This window comes from Hesperophylax consimilis, chromosome 15 (assembly GCF_061612785.1).
Source record: "Hesperophylax consimilis isolate HC1 chromosome 15, BYU_Hcon_1.0, whole genome shotgun sequence".
In the NCBI taxonomy this organism is placed as follows: domain Eukaryota; kingdom Metazoa; phylum Arthropoda; class Insecta; order Trichoptera; family Limnephilidae; genus Hesperophylax; species Hesperophylax consimilis.
Window position 1 is genome coordinate 27,055,035 of NC_142850.1, and position 21,435 is coordinate 27,076,469.

The 21,435-nt window shown below is 33.2% G+C and overlaps 1 protein-coding gene across 5 annotated transcripts in view; it reads right to left on the bottom strand.

The window, feature by feature from the left end:
• Positions 1-21,435, bottom strand: part of klar (klarsicht) — a 500,935-nt gene that overhangs the window by 174,598 nt on the left and 304,902 nt on the right. The window lies entirely within an intron of this gene.

A 21,435-nucleotide genomic window follows, 5' to 3' on the forward strand; every position in this document is an offset into this window, starting at 1 on the left:
ATTTGTATAAGCACTTTATTTGAGTTTCGGACACAGCCATGCCTTCTTCGGAGCTTTTAACAGCTAAATAAAAAAATAAAACAGATAATAAAGGAAATTTGAAAAACAATAAATAATTATAAACTCACTACTGACTATTACCATAGACACCTCACACTTCGACTTATGACAGGTCCTATACAATATACAAGCCTAGAATAAATTAGTTCAACTATTGTTACACTGGTATATATTTCTTTTGAATTTTGCATTGTCTTACTGCACTTATAACTGCATCACTTGAAATAGTGTTTATGTGTATATATTAATTGTTCTTTAATTTATTGCTATTATTATCCTGTTAACCACTGTACGCTTGTAATTCGATTATCAATGTATTGTAAAAGCCATTTCATGGCGTTTGAATAAGTGAATAAGTAATTTAGAATATTTTTTGTAGGAAAACAAATAAATGCTTCAAACTTACATAGGGTTGCTTCAAATCATAAATTCGTTAAATTTCACAATATCGTAATAACTAACTAATCATCACGTCGTTTTTCCGCATGGGTAGGCAGAGAGGACAGACCGCCGAACAGCTGGGTCTTGACACACACTCCTTGCCTAATTCACATTTATACATCGTCTCATAGATACCATTATGTTATTCCGACTCTTACATCAAGAATAATAATAATTAAGTAATTTATATCTGGTTCACTTGATCGTGCCATGTCTTCCTCGGGCGTCCCAGACTTCTTCTAACATTCAGATTCGGGTAATACATTCTCCATAATATCGTATCTAATAATTTGAATAATATATCTATCAGTGGTACTTTTCTCCAAATGAAATGGCGTATTAAACTGAAAAAAGTTACACTACCCCAGAAATTCGAGAGAGCGAAAGTTGTGCAAATTTCATGACGCCAGGACGCACCTTTAAATGAGTTTTGTTTGTTTAAACTTACAGATTTTAAGCTTAATAAATAATCATTTTAAAAGCTTTCGTATGAACAAAACATGATCATAGTAAATTATGGAAAAAATGTTGAGATACATATTTCCGTGATTATGATTAGCTATAAAAAATTCTGTAAAAAGAGGCGAGAAATAATAATTAGATACATTATTGCTGCATTCTTGTAATTCGTTCAAATAGCTTTATTTAAATATGATAACGTATTTTTATAAATTATAACCACAGCAAATTACTAAAATAATATTTGCATAATCCTTTTATGCAAATATCGATTGAAATCGGAAATTCAACTTATTCAAGTAGCTCTAAATGAAATGTGAAAAGTGAACTGTGAAATAAGATCGTTTTATTGGCACGTCAGAATATACAAATTATATAAAAGTGGAAAAATATTTTACGATTATTGATATAATTAAACATATTTTCAACAGAGGGTGTTTTATACCTGTAAATAAATTGACAGCAGTAACTTCAAATAATATCAAAAATTGAAGAAAAATATATTTTATTATTATTCATATAATTATATATATATTTTCAACAGAGGGTGTTTTATACCTGTAAATAAATTGACAGGAGCGACCCTTGTTCATCTTTATCGGAGAAAAGATAAGTATTTGTGTTGATTTGTCGTAAGGTGTGGTGAAATATGTGAGAGATGAAGAAAGGGAATAAAGCACAAAGGGAAATTTCAATATGGTGGTAGACGATAAGGGGATAAGTTAAACAAGGGTAGCAGGTGACAAAAGGTTTCTCCCTTAACGGGAAACACACTTTGACATCAATAACCAACCTTATGCACCAATATGAGGATAAAGCAAACATTATTATAGTAATAATATTGACACTTGCAAGTTTAACCACAAATTTGTGGAATCCTATTTTTTTTACTATTACAAAAGTAATATATTTAAAGAAAGACAAACATTCCTGGGTTACGAATAACCTAACAATATTTGAAAATCTTCTACTACCACTACAGTAAGCGGAAAATGTAGCCTATGCAAACGCGATGTCTTCTCAGGCAATTACTTAGTAAAATATTATATAAACCAACTGGATAAATAATAAAAAAATAAAATAAAAATGTTATATACTAATATAAATAAATGAATCCATCATTTTTACAGAAAGAAAGATTTAATCTATGAATAGTATAAAATAAAGTCGCGTGTCTGTCTGTTTGTGCGCTTAGTTCTTCTAAACTAAGCAACGGATTTTTAAGAGTTTTCATTATAATTTAGAGAATTTCTTCCGGAAGGTTTATGTATATAATCCATGCATATTATTTTTATAAAAAGTAGAGAAAAATCGATGTTTTGTAATCGAGTCGTAATAAAAATATTTTCGGACGTTTACATTGCTGACGCTGGCTAAAACTTATGATATACCTTAAAATAATGTACTACAGAATTGTAATATATCTTAAAACGGTCTACAGAAAAGTACAGGGTAGTATGTATATGCCTATCTCATAAGGATAACTCCCAGAAACGAGGGTTACACGTCAGCTGGAAAATTTATATTTCAAGACGATGAAATTCGCGTGTAATAATTTGAGTTACTACAAAATAACAGAATATAATATAGGGTTTTCCAATAAGAGGTGTTATTTTGATATTCAATCGTAAAAGATCAATGGTTTCGTTGCGTGTGTGGCACGTAGCGCCATCATGTTGAAAGTAAACGTTGTCCAGAACAATACCATCCAATTCCGGCCATAAAAAATCATTATTCATGTCTCGATAGCGATCCATTCACCGTAACTGTTGCTCCAGCCTCATTTTTGAAAAAGTAAGGTCCAATGACTCCGCCGGACCAAAGCCGGTACCTCTCATAACTCACCGAAGAAATTCCGCCGTAGTTATATTTCCAAGCGGCAGGTTAGCCAGTAAAAAAAGTAAGTTTTGACAAGGAAACTTTCGTGCCAAAAACATAATTAAAATGTTTTTTTGCCGTCGTGCCGTTGGAAAATGAACTATTTTTTGGATCACCTCATGTAATACAAGATATCTTCATAAAGATGGTTTTTGCTCATTGAGTTTTTGGATAATATCGAAGAAAATATGTTTTAGAAAGTTAAATAACCCCTTGGATTTATTACATTACAATAATAATTATCATTATCACAGCAGGGCATCGGGACATTGGGGATGACGGACAGAGGAAATGTCCGGTCGGACACTGCAAATGTCTTCTCGGACAGAAAAAATGTCCGGTAGGACACTGGAAATGTCCTGTCGGACAGAGGAAATGTCCGGTCGGACACTGCAAAATTTCTTGAAGTGTCCTACCGGACATTTCATGACATTTTGAAATATTTAATTTAATATTTGCATCTGATAGAATTATTATGCTAACGTCCAGACGCATAATAATACTATCAGATGGAACGATACACGCTTCAACAACGCATTGAAATTATTAAAATTCACTTGAGTGAATTTTAATAATTTCAATGCATTGTGGAAGCGTTTATCGATCCATTTTTATTAATGGCGTAGTTTCTACTTGTCAAATGTCAAAAAATGACAGCTTCAAAAGTAACATCTACCGAAATAGCAGGCTATTCAAAGTAACATCTCTTATTGGAAAACCCTGTATAAAATAATCACCAATTATTCAACACAACCTCAAGTCTGAATCTTTATGATTATAATTTTGTAAAAGAGAGCGTACTTACGTAATTTGTATTTTTTTTTAAAACTCTTACCGAAAACGATTTCAACTAAAGCGCGGCTCACGGCAATAAATACAGAAGCATGACTGTTATATTATTTATTAAGTAATCGCTATTAGTTCAGAAGCAAGCAGACCCACAATTATTAACGTTAACCTGTAATTATCGATTCCCGTATAATTGCACTGTTTACCGAGAGAGAAGCCGGAAGTCGAGTTGCCATGGCGACGGAAAGCGGAAGGGGGAGTTTAGTTTCCCGGAAATTCAGATTTGTGGAAAAGCCCATCTTACTAAACGAATGTCCTCCCCTTAAATAGGGTGGATTACTCAAACAAGGAACTTTGCGATCCCTGATCTATATTGCAGATACTGAATAGAAATGTGAGGTGGGCGTTTCCGTGTGCTCCAAATAAGCTCAATTTTCCTTACTTCTGAAGAAAATTATCAAACATAAATGTTTTATAGTATAGAACTTATATTATAGCGTCTGTAGAATGTTAAGACTACTTAAAAAGGTTTATTCCAACGTATAATATCAAATTTAGTAATTAAGATCGAGATCAACTTATAATGTAGTTATAAAGCCAGCGACCCCATTACCACATTAAACCAAATGTTTGTGCAAACATGAAACATTAGGGCAGAGTCAGAATGTTTTTGATTTCCCTGGCCGATGGAAAAGTAAAAAAAACTTTGTGGCCCCGACACAGCTAGGTGTTTTTTTTTATATTTGAGATAGATGTTTTTGTATATCAGCCAGGTGTTTTTGTGTATCAGCTAGGTGTTTTCAATATCAACTAGGTGTTTTTATACATCAACTAGATGTTTTTGTATATCAGTCAGGTGTTTTTGTTAACAGCTAGGTGTAATTGTCTGCAACCAGCAGCGGCAACAAAACAATTTAGAATAACTAAATTCTTTCTCCAATAGATAACTAATCTCATAGAGTAGGTATAGATCACACTTCTGGGGAGTTTCTGCTCAGTGATGCAAGGTAAAGTGTACTGGGTTTTGCAATAATTGGGATAATAAACTGAAGATTTCAGTGGAATTAGGTACATCAATCCTCTTGGAATGGTTTAGAATTGAATTAAGAGGAGGACTAATGAATGTCGCAATGATGATGATGAAGACAAACTTTACAATCTCTAAGATGGTTTCATCACAGTATTCAATTGATCTTTAAATGGAGTACAAAATAAAATCAACATTTGAAAATCTAATACGGCTCACAAATCTGTTCCCATCAGTAAAAACTCTCAAACGATGAGCTCCGGCGTCATGAAATTTTGTATGAATTTTTCTGTCAAGAATTTCCAGGTCGACGCAACGGTATTTTAAACTTGTAATGTCAATTGAAGCATGAGCTATGAAAAAAGAAAAACGACAGGTCACAAAAAGATTTTTTTGTACAGTAAAAAATAAGTATTGCTGATTTATTAAAATCCTGTTAAAATGGTGATGGCAGGCTATTTCTTGATAAACTATTAGTTCTTTCATAATACATATATCGGAACACGTGTTCATGGAGTGGCGTTTATCAGCGAACTGCGTAGATATTAGAATTTTCATGCGTTTGTAACACGTGTTCCGACATCGCCATAACATTTTCGTGTTTTGGTTTAATAGTAAATCTGACAAATCGTTCATTAAACGTGTGCATCCCGGTTTTTAACAGGAATACGAATAATTTGAAGAGATTTTTAATAAAGTAGCAATATTTTATGTAATCATTTTTTCTCCCTGTGAGAATTTGATTTATATAATATATATAAATCCCAATCAGTAAATACAATAAATATTCTTCAAATTTAAAAATAATGAACATACACAGTTAGTGCGTTTAAATGCGTTGTGATTTTAATGTATTTAGACAATAGGGTGAGAAAACAGGATTAACGCGGGGTGTAAACTAAATACGGCTAAACTTGCTAGAAATACAATCAACACTTTTGAGTGATGCTACTGTTAGGTTAATCACGAAAGTTCTGGCATCACAATAACCAGAAGGGATTTCGTTTCGTTAGCTAAGTAGAGGGGGAGTTCGTGTAATGCCGACCACCCGCTACCCCCGACCACCCACTGTTTTGACGAAACTATAAGTAAATATGGTTCCGCCGTGTGTATTTTTAAGGAAAATTTTAATTCATCAGCATTCAGCAACCTTCTACATATGTCAATTCGCACACGGAGAAAACTTACTAATAAAAAATAATGCTGATTTATTAAGAATGTCTTAACTTATTAAGGATTACCAATAAATTGAGAAGATTTTAAATAAATCAGCGTTACTCATTTTTCTTCGTGCATTGATATTGACGTTTGTTGTAATCATTATTCGACAACGATTTATTTTTGATTAAGGTATTTTTACATTATCTTCAGCGAAGGTAAATCTATTTGAAATATTACTAATACAGAGAATTCGAAAAATTCGCGTTGAGATTTAAAAAAAAAATTACGCAAAATTCGTTGTTTTTACGCGAGAATCGCGAGTTTTGCCATGTAGATAGGAATAACGTGAAGTTCGCAATTTTCGAGCAAGTAAAGCGAATTTTCATGCGATCTTTTGGTATTTTAAAATAAGAAAGTAGTATTAAACATTCTAAATATTTTTCGCTATTATATACCACATTAGTTGCATAATATCATCACTGTTGTTGCAAAATATCATCACTTTTGTTACAACATATCATCAGTTTTGCTGAAAATAATGGCGTTTTTCCAAAAAATCTATAAAAAGGAATAAAAATAATTTTCTCGAAAAATAACACGAAATTTCCAGGTCCCTACCGATACGTAAGGCATTTTATATCCTTTACGATTTTTCAATCACTTAATACATTTAATATTATTCTATAAATATTACATGGGAGTAGTCCGACACCCCCACCACTTTGGTTCGTTACAATGCCAACCATTAATTTTTTTTTATAAACCTAACACTTTAAATTAAAAAATTCAAGGATAACAATATTATCTACCTTAGAGCTGTAAAAACCTTTACAATTAATTGAAGTTCTTGATAGGACATGTATTTGAAACAATAAATGTTAAAAATAACATTCTTTGTTTGTTCTACTATCGTGCTCAAGGCCACGGGTAATTATGTCACTCTTTTTACAAATTATTTTTAAAACGGAAAAGACGAACACGCGATTTGTTTAGAGGTTAGACAACACCATTAAAAAGTAGCGAATGGCTAAATCATTATTATAGTATTCTGCCCTTCAAACGTTAACACTGTTTGAATGGAGTACATAATAATAATTACAATCGGTATAATCTATCTATCATGGGACTAACTACCATATGTATTGCTCATTGCCCAGAATACTTATGGAGGTAAATAATTATGTAAATAATCAACAAATGTTTGGAAAATTAATTTGCGGGAATGGCTGCCTTATTTTACCTCGCAGATATTTCCGGTTAGCCTGAAAATTTGAAAACATCTCCGTAAGACATAAAGGTAATAATGCCTATAATGGTGCTAGGTGAACGATGGAAACCGGCTGATGAACCATATCGGATTTCGCCGAGCACAGGTGACGGTCACAGGAATGGCCATCACAAATCATAATAGTCATTAAGAGATTATGAAAAACTAGCCAACAGATATAACTTAACATCACTTTTCACAGGTGTTCTGATTGGTCACTGTTCTGATTTATTCGGTATGGAGTGCGAACCTCGTGGCGCTGAGCAGTCAGGCAGCATTTCTCCTCTGCTCAATGCCACGCGACGTTCAGAAAGCAGTTGGTAACGCCGTAGATTTTGCCTGAGTGCCGATGATTGGTGACATCACAGTGAATTTATATAAATGAAGCATTGCGAATTGACAAAGATGTCACGAAATTTGGTTTTTGATTACCCGGAAACACTTTTGAAAATCATTTTTGGTTCGTTGGTTTTAGTTTGTTTTCAGAAGAAAGGTCTGATAAAAATAGTATAATTTGTGAAATAACGGGTTTAAGAATAAACATAAACCATTGAATCTAACCCAAGTTCTTCGGAAATGATTTCGAAAAATAGATTAAGTAAGAACATATCAATATTTAGTAACGCAACAATTAACTTTTATAAAAGTAAAGGCAGGTGGGATGTTGAAGTGAGTTCTGATAACAATTCTGATGTATCGCAATGATATATGAAACTGGCAGGAATGCTAAAATAGACTGAACGTAACAGAAATAAGATTCCTGAGAAATGCGTGATGTAAAACCATATACGACCGAATGAGGATATCCAAAAAATATGCAAGTGTAAACGTTATGAATTAGACAAAGACAGAGACGAGGAAAGGAGTGATAGAAGAATTTCTGTAATAGAAGCCCGAGGGAGACAGAGAACTAAAACAAATACTTGAGTAGAGTCAAGATGTCAAAAACCTGAGTAACAGAAGAGTATATATGAGATGATGTGTGGATGAAAATGAAGCAAGGAGTGTGTGCCAAGACGAAGTTATGTGACCTTCCATAATCTATGCCTCCCCTAGCAATTACATGGGGAGAAAGTAAATAATTAGGGCCGACCATAGTACTTTGAAGTGTCTCGTGATTAAGTCAGTGCCATCGAGCAAAGACAATTGACAGTGAATGGCGGTGATTATTGTTGATACTCGTTGTTACTGGTGATTTAGTGTTGTTTATACATATTAAATAAGCAGTGATGAGACAATTTTAAACAGTGAAGTTAAAAGTGACAGCGCCCAGGCCTGTACATAACAAAATGATGTACGAAAAAATAGTTTCATGTATAGGCCACCGAAGAAGCCAAAGGTAATAAAAGTATTTACTACCATAAAGCTGCCATCGAATATCGGAAGGATGAGTAATGGTTTTCGATAACATCCGGTACAAGGATATATATTATACGAGGAGGATGTGCGGGGATCCCATGCATGATCACGTTGACTTCCGCGTGTGTCGAACGGCCTAACGAACATAGTGAGATATGGAATTATTAAGTAACCTGCCGCAATCTAAGTGGCTCCACGATCTTATAATGCAACACAGATTTGAAAGTGTAAAATGAGATTAGCATGACTCCTCACTCGGGTATAAATACATTATACCACGAATCTATATCGTTTCGTGGCGCTCTCTGCGGGAAAGACGAGCATATTGCATATATAATCAAAGTTGCACGGAAAATTCCTATCACGAATACTCCGCACATGGAAACATCAAACACAGATTATTCCGAACTCTGATTATTTCACACAGACTATTCTGCACACATTATTGTACACATTTAAAACTACCAACACTGGCAGAAATTTAAAAAAAAATTAAAAGTGAAAAATGTACATGTCTTCTCTATAATTTACTTATATTTCACGGGTGCTTTTTTAAGGGTTTGGTAGCAATTTTTTTTTTGCATGGAGTCCGACTTTTAATAGGTATTAACATGAAAAATATTTGCGGAATAACCTATTTTCGGAGTTTCGTTAAGTGCGAAACGATTAGTATTTGCAATAATCTGTGTCCGTAGTCTTTTGCGGAATAACCTGTGCGCAATATTCTTGTTAGGAATAGTAGTTATCGGAATAATCATCGAACCATAACCAACATTAGCATAATCAATAACAGAGAGTTACCATAATCCGGGACCCTAATTGGGACTCACGATGGTGGCTCGTGATGAAGCGATTGCATCAGGGATATTCGTGGAATTGTTTAACGAAAAACTGAACACAGCTCATCAACCGGATTTTAATTGGGATCGAGGGTTATAAGAACAATCGGGATGATGAATGCAGGACATTGCGATCGAAGGCTGTAAGAAAAATCGGCATGCTGAATGCTGGACTTTGGGATGGAGGCATTATGATCGAGAAATTAGAAAAATGAATACTGGACTTTTGGATCGGGGGTTACAAGGACAATCGGGATGCTGAATGCTGGACATTGGGATCGATGGTTATAAGAAAAATTGGCATGCTATTTACTGGCCTTTGGGATGGAGGGTTATAAGAAAAATCGAGATGCTAAATACTGGACATTGGGAACTACGGTGATAAGAAAAATCGGCATACTAAATGTTGGATATTGGGATCGAGGGTTTTAAGTTATAATACAATAAATACACAGGTTTGAAATTGACCTTAGCAGCAATTTACAAAAACAAAACAAAATACTGAATTATAGGACTATGATGGTAATATCGAGGCCTCAAAAGCAAAAGGTCCCTTGTGAAAAATAGAGTTCTGAGTAGGTACATACAACGCATTTTAACCGTTTGTGGAGTGAAAATCATGTGTGGGTTGTTTTTGATTATGTATTTGGAAATATCAAAGTTTATAATATCACTCATGCGTGATTTTTCTAAAATATGAAATACAGTTTTCCCATTAATCAATAAATCTCAATAGTGCCTTGAGCCGTTTTGCTTTAGGGACGACGATAATGATGTGTTAAAAAAAATGTAGCACTTCGGTTATAATAGTCATTTCAAGTGCAATTTAGAAATAGCAGAATCTACTACTTTATCGTCGTATCGTCAAAATCACTCGAGATGTGAGGCTATCCTAACTTACAGCAAATGAGTCAAGTTAGTAATCTTATTGTTGGTCAAGCTATTTGCAATAATAAACGGCTGTAGCAAATCGCGAGGTCGTTGTGCTGCGGTCAATAGTCAATAAACTCCGAGCTTAATCAAGCCATTTTAATTATGAAGAGAGAATATCTATTATAGATATACCTGCCTTTTATAAAGCGAAGAACTCTACTGAAGGAATTGTTGGCGTATGTGAGAATAATAAAAATTGCACGCGGCGCTTGAAAATCGCTCGAGTAGTGGAGTAAGTGGAACAGCTGATAAAAATACGGCGAGCAATGCGATTCCGAAGTAATTACATATGCCCATAAATTGTCTAACCTATTTGTAGACGGATAAAAACGCTATTTTCTCACGTGTGACAAGGATGTCGTATGGCGGACACAATCTCTGTGTTCTGGCGGTATAATTCCTGTCCCGGAAAGGTGATGCTCGCCATATGGGTTGCACGGCGTACCGCACGGTCGCACGCCCGGCCCGGTGACCGGACAATCGCAAGCCAGCAGCCATCAGCTTATCGCTAGTTCCGCAGATTGGATACGCCAAGCTCAATACATCATGACACCCAATAAACTATAATAGATAATAATATATATGAGACCGGATGCCACGACAACTTATTTACAGAGATCGCGCTTTCGGGGTACAAGGACATTGCCTGCAATGTACTACCACATGAACTAAGACTGATAAAATAACAACAGAAATAAGAGCAAAACTCAAATCTGGAATAAAACATCTTCATAATAACATAATTACTTTTAAATTATCTGGCGAACCCTTCAAGGTTATTCTTGACCATCGTTTCTAATAATTCATATTCATATGGAAAATTGTATTCGAGAAACTTAATTTGAAGACTAACCCATAGGACCTAAATTCAATAATCCTTCAATTCAATAAGACATCTGTGAAAACTTTAAAAAATAATGATAAGGAGTTCTAATAAAAGACAGCCGAACTATCGCAATTACCCAGCCGTCAAGATCAGCCATTTTATCGCCTTTTAACCAAGATATTTAAGACCCGGCACCGATTTATAATAAGTTTCTCGTTAACTCTTTAAGTTTTTAAGTTCCAAAAAAAAGTATACATAAAAAAGTGTAATATGTTTACATTTATTATGCCCAAACATTAATTTTATGAAATTTCCTCGATAGAAAAAATAACAAAGTAAGCTCCGAAAATTATTGAAAACGCGATTTGTTCTGTTATTTATTATTTTATAGGCATGCAAAAATTCACAGTGTATCTTTAAATGAATCTAAAGCATTTGACGAGATATTATTGCAAAATTCCCAACGAGTCGTGTTTTATTAAATATATTTTTGCTTAATCATTATCGTTTTTTAATATTAGAGCACCCCCTCTAACATTCGTATTTACATTTCTCCCTTTCAAACCATCTTTGAACGCTTACTACAGAGCCTTAATTAAAAAATATATTTTACGATAGACCAAACTTACTCCTCTCGTCGACGGATTCAAAGCGATACCATATAAATCGATAATTGCGATGGGTTACTTCGCAATTAAACTGTTCAGAGAATGACGAGTCAATCAACTAATCATTGTAGAACTTACAGTAAAAATGTAGGCTTTTTTCTTTGCAAAATATATACTTGTAACGATTCTTCTCTCTGAACGATTCATCCTATGGTAACGGATCATAGAGCTAGCTGTAAAGTGTTAAATATACGAATTGTTAAGCATTTCGTTGACCTTTAGGAGAATGGAGTGAAAATTAGCATCGTTAATCACAAAATATTTACGGTTATTATGTCAATCAAACAAAACCGAAACAGCAGTTGGCAGTGCTCGATGGTGGATTGATTCCTAAAGAGAAAATTAAGTTGTTTGCAAAGATCGTGATTCGCGGTGTACTGAATACTGCAAACCAGCAATCCTTACGCAGAATTGATAATTAATTCTTGTTTTTGCGAGTTCTGTATCTATCAGCCTTTCGAAGGCATTATCAAACTGTTTAACCCTACAGTACTATAACTTTTGTTAAGTTTGCAATGTTTTCTGTGTATTTCAAATGAGCTATATATATCTTATTTTTTAATTTTCCGTAAAAACAAATACTGTTTTAGAAACTAGATAAAATTATCGCACAATCGTAAAGAAACCAATACTATTTCTAAATAATAATATATTAATATTTTATTAAATTTTTACTCCAATCATAGAAAAAATGAGAGAACTCCATATTTCGAAAACACGTTAGTTTTGTTTGGGGAAGTACCTTCACTTTTATTTCGTTCATATAGTAAAAAAAATTAATAATTTTTAAAGTTAAACAGATTGTTACGATATCGGCACGAAATATTAATTTTTCATTTTGGCTATTTTTTAGGATTTTATTAATGGATTCCAGTATAAATATTTGAGGCAAGCTGGAAATAATTATTATTTGTCTTTCTAACGTCCAAAAAAATACGCATTTCCGCATGATAGAAAACTATAGAAAAATACTTTTATAAAATATGGACGGCCGGTCATATATGACCCTCAAACGCTGGAGGGGTTAAGCGTACCTTTGAGGAGGGAAACAACTGCAAATCTAATAGAATTCAATACCGACTAAAAATGGGTTCAAAAAGAAGACGCATGTTATTTTGTATTTCGTTAAAGAGATGATTCAGAAAAACGACAGGCTTCTTTCTAAGACTGAAAATGATCAAGTAGTTATACAAAGAATGCTCCAGAATGCTTTTCGTAAATCGTGCACTTATAAAGTGTTACAAGTGAATAAAAATGAGGCAAGCGCGGAACAATGTTATTATGGTAGCAACTACCTCTCTGCCATCTCACAACACGCTACCGCCATCGAACAGCAGATTAACAACAGAATTTCGTAAGAGATAAACGATCCACTGGTCGGAATCACGATCGTACAAATCAAGATCCATAGACATTATCGATGTCCGTAGATGATAAATCTTATGAAAGAATTGGCAATAAACAATGGTACAAGATTTGGTAAAATGCTGAAGAAGAAATACGAGAATATTTGGGAGAAATGGATTATGGACAAGCAGAAACTCTCACCTAAATCTTGTTATTTTTCAGCAGACGACGCGATCGAGCTCGGGTTCAAGAATTGCACTGAGCAAAATGAGTACGCTTATTAAAATCCTGTTAAAATATTATGGTAGGCCATTTCCTAATAAAATATTGGTACATTCACGAACACGACAGCTACACAACACCATTATGAATATTATAGGCCCAAAGTTATTTAACGATTTACCGGATACAATAAAAAGTGAGAAAAATTATTTTAAATTTAAAAAAAAACTTTCGTTGTATTTTTACAGAGAAGATTGACTTACTTTTATCGATGATATTCAGATACATTCTGTTGCTTATATTTTTGTTGATATTCTGTTTCTATAATTAAATGTAATTTTCTTATTGTACAATATTTTGTAGTACCTATTTTACAGTATTTTTGAAAATATTCTTTTTCCATTTTTGTAACTATATATATTATTATCTATATATATAAGCACATAGACTAGCTCCCCAGTTTGACCCGAGAATATTTTTCTACAAATTGGGTAAACAAAAAAAAGTGATGTCTGATATGAAATGTAATATATTTTTATCTCTTGTGAATATTTACTTTTTTTCTAAATAAAATTAAGAAATGCGAAAATATTAAAAAAATTATGAACACGTTTTCCTCATAACAAATTCGTGTTTTACTGAAAGTTTATTGGGAAATCTGTTATACAATCCCGTTTTTAAAAGGATCAATTTTTTATAAATTTGCAATATTTTATATCAGTAAGATTTCTCCGTGTGCACTCTCGTAGTCTCGTATCACGCAGAGTTCCTTCAATTTGTATTTGTTGTACAGTAGGTGCGTTCATAAATTACCTCTGGTATCTCCACGGTGATAGTTCGCCTCGTGTCCTTTGATTAGTGAATTGAGTGCAGGTGAGACGAATAAAAGCGAGGTGATTCGAGCACAACAGCTACACTCTCGGACTCTCGGGTAGAGAGCAAGCAACGTAATTGGAAAACGTACTTGGATAATACAAGACAAGACTTAGTTACGTGTTTTCCATCGCTTAAAAACGGTGCATGTAAAGTAGTTGAACCATTTTTGTGTGTGCTTTAAATGTGGGTTGAAGAGTCTTATTCATAAAACAACGAAAAAAATTAGGTTAGTCAAAAATGACCACGGAATCAATTCAAAATACGTTAAATTATCACGTATCATCAAAGATAAATCACTTTTCGGACACTTCTACACATTCGGAAACGGCGAGGCTTTAAAAAGAATGGAATGACAAGCACAAAATTGAAGCACGGTCACTCCGAAGGCTTTTTTGCCCCAAGAACCTCAATTCGTCCTATAAAAAACTCCGGCTAATCGACCGTATCGCGTCGGTGACCAATAATAAGGTAATTTGAATTTTGCAATACGTTTACAGATATTTTAATGCGATCGGGCTGAATTAATGATTTTCTGTGGCGAAACTTTGAGTTGTGCAGATGAAAGGCAGAAATGAGAATTAACATTTTAAATTGCAGAAATGTGATTAATCATAAATGCAGAATGACGTTCGGTAAAAAATAGAAGATGAATCTGGGGCTAATATTATACGGCATATTCAATGCATACACTAACTAGTAAGAAGTAACAGTTAAACCAAATGGAAAAAAAATATTTCGTCTTGTCTGCTTGCTACTAGACTGATTATATCAAAGATCGATATTTTTATTTATTTATTTTATACATTTTAAAAGATTACAATTTTGTGATTTTCTCAAATATGCCCGCGTTATGGTAATCGTACGTGATTTATGTAAGAATAACAAAATAATATATAATATGTAGAACAAATAATAAAACAAAAGGGAAAAGGAAATTGTCATGGTAAGACAAAAATTTTAAAAAATACATATTATTATGCAAATCATATTAGAAATAAAAACAAAGATAAAATTGATTGATAAAAAGATATTTTAAAGAAAATAGAAATAAAAATATTAAAAGTAAGATTAAAATACATGCAAAATTATACTGATTTTTTTCTTCTTCTTTAAAACAGGTTAATCTTGGTACGTACTTATCTAGAAATGTATCTATTTACGGTCACATTGTCACATTTGAATTTAGCGATGTGAAAAAAAAATGAATGGTAGCGTTAAATTTTTTTTTAAAATATGTTTATTACGTGAAAAATGACAAAACAAAAACTTGGTTAAATAGGTTACGTAGGTAAGGTTAACACGTTAGTTTTTTTCATCTCTTTTAATGACTTTATTTGACTTTATAAAGGTGAGTTGAATTGTCACTGTGACCAATCGATATTTTTTGACAACTCAAAAATTCAGCTGTAGTCTAAAATAAGATTTTTTTTACTACATTAACTCCACACAGGAGGCTACGAGGAAATAATTTTCCTCAAGATGTCATCTTTTGGAAAGCTGTGTGGAGGGTTTTTTTGAGGAGAGGAAGCACAGAGGCCAGCCAATCAAAAAACGTTTATACGGAGAAAAATGCAATTGCAGGTCTTAACGAATGAATTAACAGGTTTCCTGATAAACTTTCAGGACGGGTTGTTTCACAGAATTTTAACAATTAATCAAATTTCAAAGTTAATTTTCAAGTTATGTAGAGGTTCTATTTGTTAGTTATTATAGGTATAATTATTGTCTAGTTATTTCACTCAATTGAAATAATAACATAACTTAAAAGGAAAATTTACAGAACTTGAAAATTAACTTTGAAATTAGATGAATTGTTCAAGATCTGCGAAACTACCTGTCTTTAGTAAATGACGAATATATCATCACGATATCGGAACACGTGTTCACGAAAATCTGAATATTTTCGCATTTTGTCAGTATGTATTATAAAAACAAATGCACGATATATTAGGTATTTACTTAAAAGTTTATCAGGAAAATGCCTGCAATCCCGTTTTTAACAGGATTGCCAATAATTTGAAGAGATTCTTAAATAAATTAGCAATTATAATTTTTCTCTGTTTAGTAAGAATCCAAAAATCTTGGCATTAACCAAAAAAAAATCGTGATAGCACCAGAGCTCTATCGTTGGATTAATTTTGTTGCTTCAGACAAAAACAGATGTCTGCATTGTCATCTGTATTTGATGACGAGAATGTTAATATTAAGAAAAATAGTCCCGTCTGGAGCCGGTCTGACTATTAAAACGCAATTATCCAATCATCACAGTGCAATTTAACAATTTGCATTTCTCGTCACACCGCACCATAACTCACCCTCCGAGTTGCGACATGTTGACTCATGACTCAGGCGTTGCATATTTTTCCATATTATCGTGATTTCGACATAATCCGGGCTTAGGAGTTGAACTCGCGCCCATGTTGGGTCCTAACAGTCTGGCCATATGCTGCCGATAGGCGATCTTATCGAGGGAAACAGCACGCGGAAAATACGACGGATTATGGCGTTAAATACTAAATACAATAGGAGAAAGGTTAACCTGCTGCTAAAGCGACCGGTAAACAAAATCAATTCGTTGGAAATTGTTTCCTACTTTGAATGCACATGGTTGGTTTTAGCTATTATGAGGTAATGGAAGCCGACATTGTAGAACACGGTTAGATAATATTAAATGTTAGCAGAAAATCGGCGTGTTGAAGCAGCAAAAGTTACTACAACGGAACAAAACTTACAAAGCAAGTCATTAAAGTAGGCGAAATTAATATTTTTTTCGAAGAATGGAAAAACATTCGTAATAATCTACGCTCAAAAAATACAAACTAGAAGATTTTAACACGGGGTGAAATAAAAAAAAACGCCCTTTGGGGGCAACTATACCATTATTGAGCAGCAATAAACTCATACGGCAATTATTTATTTATTATTCAAAGCAATGCAAATGATTGGTTAGAGCTTTTATTGACTTAGTAACGGTTTCGTGCCATATGGTGCAATGCACTAAACGCAGTTACAGGCGTACCGCTGATAGCTGCGTTGTAATCTCTCCCTCTTCCCCGTGAACGAGGCACGCAACAGATAGAGAGGTAAAAACGGAGCTTACAACAAACAACAATATCAGATACGCAATGTGAAATAATCAATATTTCAGACAGGACAGGAGGTTCAGTGGCTTCAAACGGTGAACAGATAATCCCTAGAAGGGTGATCTATAAATGAGCTGCTCGGATGTAGACCATGTTAAATGACATACACATACGTAAGAATACATTCTATTTAAATATTTTCTTATAATCCTTCACTTTTGTTCAGTTTGCAATGTTTTATATATTCTTATTTTTTAATTTTAGGTAAAAACAAATAATGTTTAAGAAACAAGTTGAAATTATCTTTCCGATGTATGCATTCAAAATTAACATTACTATTTCTAAATAATAAAATTTTAATATAAAACGTGAAATATATTTTACTTAATATTTTACTCCAATCGTAGAAAAATTGAGAGAACTCAATATTTTTGAAAACGCATTTGTTTTGTTTAGGGAATTTGTAATAAAACTGTAACGTCACTTTTAACTCGTTCATATAATAATAAATAATTTTTAAAGATAAACCAATTATTAATTTTGCGTATTTTTTAGAATTTATTAATGGTATCTAGTATAAATATTTGAGGCAAACTGAAAATAATAATTATTTCTCTTTCTAACGTCAAAAAACGTATTTCCACATAATAGAAAAAAAGATTAAAAAAAACAGTTATATAAAATATAGACACCCGGTCATATATGACCCTCAAACGCTGGAGGGGTTAAAATAAGTTAAACTAAAATACTTTACGAGATTTATCCAAAAAATCAGAGACTGGTAAATAGATACAAAATAAATCGTCTTTGCAAACTTTGACACCTTATATCTCAGAACAAGGTAAAGTGAAGGTAGAATTTTGGACACAACACACTTCTATCGCTTTTCCCTTCAGTGGTTTCAGAGTTGTAATGGCTATTTGTGGACATAAATATGGTTTACGTAATAAAATCGATACGCCGACCTTTGAATAGTCGATACAGAAAGTTCAATATGAATTATTCGGGAATGAACAGACGAAAAAAAACATAGGCATTAGATATCGATTGACTTTTGCTTCAATGTAACATAAAAATAGTTGACCAAAGTAAAGTATTCAAAATCAAATGACAATATATTAATAAATTAGCTTTAATAACACGGGTTACGCCCGAGATTTAGATACAAAATAAGCAATAAATGCGGTTTTTTGTTTCATAGCTCGTCATGGAAATTATGTTGCGAGCTAAATTGTTTTATTGACCTACAGATTCAAGAAATAAATCGGTGCAAGTGACGCCAGAGCTAACCGTCTTCAATAAACTATTTAAAAAAAACATTTCAAAGTTTGATATCTCATTATGGAAATTATTTAAGAAATGCATATACGTGAATACCGCACCAGAGTTCCAACTTCTGGAACCAGTAAGACTACGGAATTCCTAATTTCGATATGTTGTGAAGCTGGAGGTAGTGTGGAGAGGAAGGTAGGAAAGTACCTGGCTATTCGGATCTGGTCACCAAACAAGGCAAAACATTTTAAAGAATTGTGATCTTTTACCAGGGAGTATCCTCCACTCTGTAAATTTTCGTGATCAATGTTGGAGAATAATGTTCTATTGCGCTTGAAATCGTGTTAAATAAATTGGATATTTCGTTTCCCCCCATTCATTTATCTCCTGGCAACTTAATTAAGGCAGCAGGATCTGTTTCTAATGAAATTGTCCATTGCGCATTGTTCAACTAAATAAACTCCCGATGTAAATATCCTAAACAAACAGCGGGGTAAGATAAAAAAGACTTACAAAGCTTTCAATAAACTTTGTAAAAAACGTCACTAAAAAACGACCAACGAAGCTTCATTGAAATAAAATGGGTAATTTTTTAATAACAGCAAATACATTTTACATTAAATCGAAGTTAATGCAAGGCTGATATAGAAATTAAATAGATTAAAAAAGGTACGCTTACATGGACATGTGGAGAGGTTGAAAAGAGGAGTGGAGTATATAATGAGGCGAAAGTGAATGAAAGAACAAGTCGGGGACACTCGAGGAAGACATGACATGATCAAGCGAATCAAATACTTGATCGGGTCATATCAAGCTTCAGAACACCAGAAGATTACGATGTGTTAATAATTTTGAATGAGGCAAGAATTGTGTCACAAGACAGAGTTGTCTGGTTTTTTATTCTATCTGCCTATCCACGCGAGAAAACAGCATAATGGTTAGTTAGTTATATAAATCACAAGTTTATCAAAATTATTATTAGAACAAGATTTGTATCAGTTTGAAAACCGATCTTGTCCCAAATAAATAACTAACCAAGAATTAATGTGAACAGACCGCTGTAACTCGTCTTAACATTAAAACATTCTTTTCTTAATTCAAATTCAAACGAAAGATTTAAAAAATGCGTGAAATTAAAGAAAAGCCGTGCATCTATCTGGTAGCTCGGTCGGAACTTGGAACCTCTTCCTATTTCTCACCAACGATTGTCAGCGGTAGGACCATCATAAGTTTATAATCATAATAACAAAATGTTAAGTATCAATTCAAGTGATTATTTGGAAGGAGACAATATTATATAGGGCACAGTGTTACCCCGTATCTCCTTTGTTGAAGAATTGGCTCGTGTACAACTGGCGTGCTTTAATAGGGGTCCCGAACAAACAGTGGGACAAAGTAACTAAAGTTAACGGACCCTTTATTAGTTTTATGGGTAAAATGGGGACAATTCGCGTGCCAGGGGTTAATACTGTCGGCAGCCGTATTTGAATACCCGATATTGCATCTACGCTGGAAGAAATTTAATTTAATGCGAAATACGTTTAATAGCGGGTACCTATTGCTTGTTGGATTCTATCAACTAAAAGCATTGTAAGATTTTTAAGTTATTACTCTTCTCATGTTTTTCATTTACTCATTTTGGAATTATTTAATTAAGTGCTAATTAAGTATCGGATCCACCACACATCAAATTAGGAGTGCCGCAAGGGTCGGTTCTTGGACCGATCCTATTTAAAGTATACATATATAACCTAGTCAAAGTTCTTAAATACAGAAATAATAAAAAAATTGACCAAATAAACTATGACCTTTAAATTGAAATTAAATCTAAACAAAACCAAAATAATTAGCAACGAAAATAAAAACATAGTAGATACTTCTTTGATAATGATGGATGGAGAAATTTTGAAGGAAGTATTCGAAATTATATTTGGATGTAATTTTAAATTCCAGACTAACTTAATCTCTGAATACAATTTTACATTATTGTATAAAGAAAATTGGTAATAACTTTTCAATACTCGGAAGGATATAAAGATATTCAATCAGTGCAGAATCATCGTTCCTGATGTTAGACAAAAAAAATAAGGATAAAAGACTAACAAAATTTGGAAAATAAACCCATGTCAATAATCGATAATCGGGTTGTTCAGATCAAGGTCACGATGATGAAGAAATTTTTTTGTGTTTTTCGATTACTAACATTACTTATTCATAACAGTATTTTACATTTAACACAGTAAGTAACGTTGCTTGAGGGATATTATTCAATAAATTAATATTTAACAAAACGGTTGTAAGTAGGTTAAAATATTTTAATATTCTCAACAAAACTGTTGTAGATAAATATTTAAATATTATTATGCAGCGAACAACATACCGAATGTCGACCCGCATGCAAGTCTCAAGTCACGACCAGGTATTGATAAATGAGTGGCTTACCTGCAACAAAAGAAAATTGTAATTAATCACACTGATATTTGACAGGACACAAACAAATCACATGCAATAAATTAATCACGAATTAATTCAATAACAATACACAATAATAAAGATTTAAAAATGATGGAATACGTGGCGATTAATAATAACAATAACTCAACGATTAAAACTAAATCCAATGAGGTATTATAGAATTTTAAGCTGTATTCGCACAAAGCGTTTAATATACCGATGGCATTTCTGACATTCTGATTTAGCATGGATTCTGAAAATAGTGTCAATTGGATTTGAAAGCCCGGATATTTTCCAGGGCGGTTATTGTTCAGAAAACTACCTATTCAATCTGAAGTTAGGTTGATAGATTAACAACTAACGACTATTTTCATTATTCAAAGGCATAATACTGATAGTTCCAATGTAACCTCTTCCTCATTTTCATAAACGATGCATAGAAGTGGAGGTTACAATTGAACTCCCCAGTAGCAG